This window comes from Mobula birostris, chromosome 6, assembly GCF_030028105.1.
Source record: "Mobula birostris isolate sMobBir1 chromosome 6, sMobBir1.hap1, whole genome shotgun sequence".
NCBI lineage: Eukaryota > Metazoa > Chordata > Chondrichthyes > Myliobatiformes > Myliobatidae > Mobula > Mobula birostris.
The window spans coordinates 41,038,808-41,045,076 of record NC_092375.1 but is presented as its reverse complement, the minus strand read 5'-3'; the positions used below and the strand labels follow the sequence as shown (position 1 = coordinate 41,045,076).

The 6,269-nt window shown below is 43.3% G+C and overlaps 1 protein-coding gene across 2 annotated transcripts in view; it reads left to right on the top strand.

The window, feature by feature from the left end:
• The first annotated feature begins 140 nt into the window (after positions 1–140).
• The window catches only part of gtf2e1 (general transcription factor IIE, polypeptide 1, alpha), a 56,875-nt gene continuing 50,746 nt past the window's right edge, over positions 141–6,269 (top strand). The window contains exon 1 of one of the 2 annotated variants that reach the window (XM_072260301.1): positions 141–221. The gene's annotated coding sequence lies outside the window, so the exon portion shown is untranslated. Of the gene's footprint in view, positions 222–291; positions 480–6,269 lie in introns of those variants that run through there. The other variant, XM_072260302.1, reaches the window with a different exon arrangement.

Below are 6,269 nucleotides of genomic sequence, written 5' to 3'. Positions count from 1 at the left end.
GGCTGATTTCCTCACCAGGCAGCACAAACGGAACCAACGTCCCTTTGTGAATGGCTAGGGGTCTGTCAGTCACCGCCAACCGACTTCCCCCTCCCTCCAGTGATGCAAAGGTGTCGTGTGACACCCGAAGTGACGCATTGACGCACGGGCGGGCGGCGAACGCGCCGTTGCTGCCTGCGTGAGGCACCACTGGGTCGTCGGGCGGTGTGCGGTGGATGATCGTGAGTATTTAAAGCCTGAAAATATTTCCAGTCCAGCAAATCTTCTTATTGGTAATCTGAATGCTAGCAGCTGTTCAGCGCTGGCCACCCTTACGTGTCAGACTGGGCGCCTCTCCGCGCTAACGGTCGACATTGTTCTTGAATCTTTTCACAGGACCTTAAGTTCTGATCTTCCTGGAATTGCCGGTAGTTTTGCCTTTACTTGTGTGTAATTAAACCCTCCTCGGGGGGTATTTTACTGGGCCTGGTTCGAGCGAGGTGCGTTTTTTTTTGCTTGATGGTGATATAATTAAATGGGAAGTAAACCATCGGAACTGTTGTGGATCTGAACGTTCAGAGCAAAATTCCGATGGGTGGTCGTGGGGGGGGGGGGTTCAAGATGTTTGCATGATTTATTTGGACATCGAGTCTAATCCAATTTTTACATGAAGGAAATTAATTACAGGAATAAACTTGGATTTGGGACTCTTGATTTTTAGAAAAGCATATGTAAAGAGTCCCACGTGTGGGGCTAATTACACATGAGTGTTAGAATCGGTATTGATATTTATGAAGTCTGCTTTTGTGTTGGGCTGGAGTCATACAAACATGAAATAATCTCGGCTATAGAGCTTTTTCCAGCCCACTGGTAGTTCAAACGTTCATGGCCTTTCTTATGCCTCAAGATTTTGATCGCGCCTGTTCGCAATGTGCCGGGATTTCTTTAGTATCCAAAATCAATGGATCTGAATCTTAAATGATTGAGAATTCACAGGATTGAGATGGATAAATGCACATATTTAAAACCTATGTCTAAAGAAGTTTCTCCCTGTTCTAACCCGAGATAGTCAAACTCTTTATCTGTGACTCTTCTATTCCTAGACTTTTCAGCAGGAGGAAATAGGCTCTAAACATCTGCCCTGTACATACGTTTGTTGAGCTCAACATTCTATATCTCTTAGTCTATTTCATCTTCGTGATGTTTGACCAAATAATATATTCCTAATTGTAATAAAAATAGAAAATACTGGTAGTGTCAACAACTTTAGAGAAAGTTTCAAGATCCTAATCTTTCATTACTCTTGATGTCCTTGTATGAAAGGTGCTTCATAAATGTAATTTATCCTACTATTCTCTTTATGACAGCAGTGCTCTGAATGGTTATTGAATTTCACCTACAATTACTTCTGATGCAAAGTGCCTGTTTTCCACTTTGCTTAGTCTCCATCATCAGAACGTTCCAAGCCTTTGCATGTTTTTTTTTCTTCAGGTTCTGGCATTCTATTTTTTAATCTTGACTATTTATGTACAAAGAGCTTGACAAAATCTCATTGATCTCAGGTGTTAAATATACGGACATAAGAAAATAGGACCTGAAATGTGGGGTCACGCAAGCCTGGCTGCCATTCAATATGATAATGGCTGATGCTCTCTAGGCTTCATCTTCTGTCATGGTCAGTTCTCCATAGTCATCAATTCACAAAATGGATGTACTTGCTCCTTGAGCACCCTCAGTGCACCTGTGTGAGGAATTTCCTGCGCACCTCAATTTTAAACAACCACCTCCAATCTTACCATTTTATTGCCTCCTCCGCTTGTTCCCACTGATGAAATATAACATCGACCCTGTCATGCTTACTAAGGATTTTGTATGGTTTACTAAGGTCGCCTCTTGTTCCACTAAATGTCGAAGATTATGGATGCGATTTCCTTAGCCACTGTTAATAGAATAACCTCATTCCAGGAATTAGCCTGATGAATTTGGACTGGTTCCAAAGAATGCATATCCTTTCTTAACTAAGGGAATCAAAACAAGGGCCTCAGAGATACCCTGTACAATTGTAGCAATGTATAACATTGTAAGGAGGCCCAATATCATTCCAAGTACAACAGCTCTTCTTCCACCTGTGTGTGTTGCAGCCTTTCAGATTCGATATCAACTTTGGGTAATTTACTCATACATCTGTGTTGGAATAGGCCAGGTCAGCCATCAGTGATGAAAGTGTGCAAAGGAATGGGAGATGGAATTTAATTCAGATTAGCACAAAATGAAGTATATTAGGAAGTTAAATTAGGAGAGGACATACACAATGAGTGGCAACGTCCTGGGGAGTACTATCCTCCGCAGATCCCTCGATTTTATTTCATATTCATATTCATGTGCCTATTTAAAAGCTGAGACTCATAGAAAAGTAAACCATAGAAACAGGCCCTTTGGCCTCCGTGCTGAACCATTTAAACTGCCAGACCATAGCCATCCATATCCCTACTATCCATTTACCGATCCAAACTTCTCTTAAATGTGGAAATCAAGCTTGCATGCACCTCTTGCGCTGGCAGCTCGTTCCACACTCTCACGACCTTCTGAGTGAAGAAGATTCACCTCATGTTCCCCTTAAACCTTTCACCTTTCACCCTTAACCCGTGACTGCTGCTTAGTCCCGTCCAACCTCAGTGGAAAAAGCCTGCTTACCTCTCTATACCTCTCATAATTTTGTACACCTCTGCCAAATCTCCCCTTGATCGTCCACATTCCAAGGAATAAAGTCCTAACCTATTCAATCTTTCCTTATCGGGTCCTCCAGGCCTGGCAGCATCCTTGTAAATTTTTGCTGCTCTCTTTCAACCTTGTTTACATCTTTCCTGTGGGTAGGTAACCAAAACGGCACACAGTACTCCAACTTAAGCCTCACCAATGTCTTATACAACTTCAACGTAACATCCCATCTCCTGTACTCAGTATATTGATTTATGGAGTGCAATATGCCAAAAGCTTGCTGCCTCATCTTTATGACCTTATCTACTTGTGACATCACTTTCAAAAGAACTATGTACCTGTATTCCCAGATGCTATTGCTCTACCACCCCCCTCAGTCCCCTCTGTATTCACTGTGTGAGGCCTACCCTAGATGGTCCTGCCAAAGTGCAAAACCTCACACTTACTTGCATTAAGTTCCATCTGCCACTTTTCACCCTATTTTTCCAGCTGGTCCTGATCCCACTACAAGCTTTGATACTACACCCCCAATCTTGGTGACATCCATAAATTTGCTGATTCAGTTAACCACGTTATCATCTAAATCATTGATATAGATGACAAGCAACAGCGGACCCAGCACCGAACCCTGCAGCATTCCACCAGTCACAGGCCTTCAGTCAGAGAGGCAACCATCTACCACCACTCTTTGGCTTCTCCCACAAAGCCAATGCATAATCCAATTTGCTGCCTCATCTTGAATGCCAAGGAACTGATCCTTCCTGACCAGCCTCACCTGTGGGACCTTGTCAAATGTCCATGTTAGATAACATCCACTACCTTGCCTTCATCAGCTTTCCTGTTAACTTCTTCAAAAAAAACTCTATAGGATTGGTTAGACATGACCAACCACACACAAAGTCATGCTGACTATCCCTAATCAGTTTGTCTATCCAAATACTCAGATATATCCAGTCCCTTAGAGTACCTTCCAATAACTTTCCCATTGCTGATGTCAGACTCACTGGCCTAAAATTTCCTGGTTTAATTTTAGAGTCCTTAAACAGCAAAACAACATTAGCTAGCCTTCAATGCTCTGGTACCTGTCCTGTCACTAAGGATGATCTAAGTATCTCTGCTGTGGCTCTTGCAATCTCTGCACACCTCCCACAATGTCCGAGGGACATATTGTCAGGCCCTGGGGATTTATCCACCTTAATTCGCCTCAAGACAGCAAACGCCCCCTCCTCTGTAATCTGTTTTGGGTTCATGGCTTTGCTGCTGCTTTGCCTCACTCGTATAGACCGTATCCATCTCCCGAGTAAATACAGATGCAAAGAAATCCCATTTCAGATCTCCGCCCCCCCCCCCCCCCCCAATCTCTTTTGGTTCCATATAGAGATTATCATCCTGATCTTTCAGGGAACCAATTTTGTCCCTTGCAATCAGTTTGCTCTTAACTTAGCTGTAGAGACCCATAGGATTCTCCTTCACCTTGTCTGCTAGAGCAACCTAATGCTTTTTTTTTTAGCTCTCCTGATTTCTTTAAGTGTTCTCTTGCATTTCTTATACTCCGTAAGTTTCTCATTTGTTCCGACATGCCTATGCCTGCTACGCACCATGGTTTTTTTTTCTTACCCAGGGCCTCAATATCTCTTGAAAACCAAGGTTCCCTAAACCTGTTACCTTTACCTTTTATTTTTACAGGTACATGCAAGCTTTGTACACTCAAAATTTCACTTTTTAAGAACACTCACTTACTAAGTACACCTTTGCTAGAAGACAGCCTATTCCAATCCACACTTTCCAGATCCTTCCTGATACCATCAAAATTGGCCATTCTCCAATTTAGAATCTCATCCTGTGGACCAGACTTATCCTTTTACATATTTTACTTTAAAAATAATGGCATTATGATCACTAAATGCAAAGTGTTCCCCCACACAAACTTCTGTCACCTGCCTTGTCTCATTCCCTAATAGGAGATCATGTATCGCACACTCTCTCGTTGGGACCTCTATGTAATAATCAAAGGAACTTTCCTGAACCCATTTGACAAACTCTCCCATCAAGGACTTTTACAATATGTGGAAAGTTAAAATGAGCTGCTATAACTACCTTACGTTTCTTGCAACAGTCTGTGATCTCTCTACAAATTTGTTCCTCTAAATCCCAAGGACTATTGAGTGGGCTATAATTTTAGTCCCTTTAACGTGGTCATACCTTTCTTATTCCTCCGTTCCACCCATAAAGCCTCACTAGACGAGTTCCCCAGTCTGTCCTGACTGAACACTGCCTTAATAATTTCCTTCTCCCTTTAATCCTTCCTGCCCTTACATTTAAAACAATGGAACCTGAGAATATTGAGCTGCCAGTCCTGCCCCTCCTGCAACCAAGACTCAATAATGGCTACGGTATCATAATTTCATGTGATGGTCCATGCCCTGAGCTTATCTACCTTTTGTACAATACTTCTTACATTGAAATATATGCAATTCAGGACACCACGCTTAACCATTTGATTCAAAGGTTCAAAGGTCAAATTTAATGTCAGAGAAATGTACACAATATACACCCTGAAATGCTTTTTCTTCGCAAACATCCACAAAAACAGAGAAGTGCCCCAAAGAATGAACGGCAATTAAACGTGAGAACCCCAAAGTCCCCCCCCCAGCTCCCCACTCCTGCGCGTAAGTGGCAGCGAGCAACAATCCCCCCTCCCCCCACTAGCAAAAATAAACATTCATCGGTATCATCACTGAGCTCAAGCCTGTGCTAAGCAATAGCAAAGACACAGATCAAAGTTACCCCAAAAGCTTTGCATTTCATCCGAAATTTAACAACCCACAGGTTCTCTCTCTCCCTGATAAGGGATAGGGAGGTGTCCCCCATTTTCACAGCGAGCGGGAGACATAACAACAACCCACTGGTTTAAAGTCCATTTGGCCGCTCTTTTTGAGCTCTGTGTCCAAATATCGCAAAGACCTCATGTCTTCGGGCCCACAGTGAAAGATTTTCTGGCCTCCCAGAGGACACACAAGTCTCCTGCCGTGACACCGACCCTCGATCCGCCCGTCTCCAAAGCCCCAAGATCTTAGGCTTCCGAACACGATCGAGATTCTCGGGATCCCTAACTTTGTCTGAGGTCTTAGTAACATCTGCCTCTACAACCTCTCCACTATCTGTCTAGCACTCTGGTTCCCATCCCCTGCAACTGGAGTTTAAACCACCCACCCCACCCCGCAGCACTAGCAAACCTTCCTGCTAGGATATTAGTCCCACTCCAGTTCAGGTACAAACTGTCTCTTCAATACAGGTCCCACCTTCCATGGAAGAGGGCCCAATGATGCAAAAATATAATACCCTCCCTCATACACCAATTTCATAGCCATGTGTTAAACACTGTAATCTTCCTAATTCTGCCCTAACTGGTATGTGGCACAGGTAGCAATCCTGAGATCACAACTCTTGAGGTCCCATCCTTTAACTTAGCATCTAATTCTCTGAACTCATTTTGCAGAACCTCTTCACTCTTCCTACCTATGTCTTTGGTCCACAACCTCTGGCTGCTCACCCTCCCACTTAAGAATGTT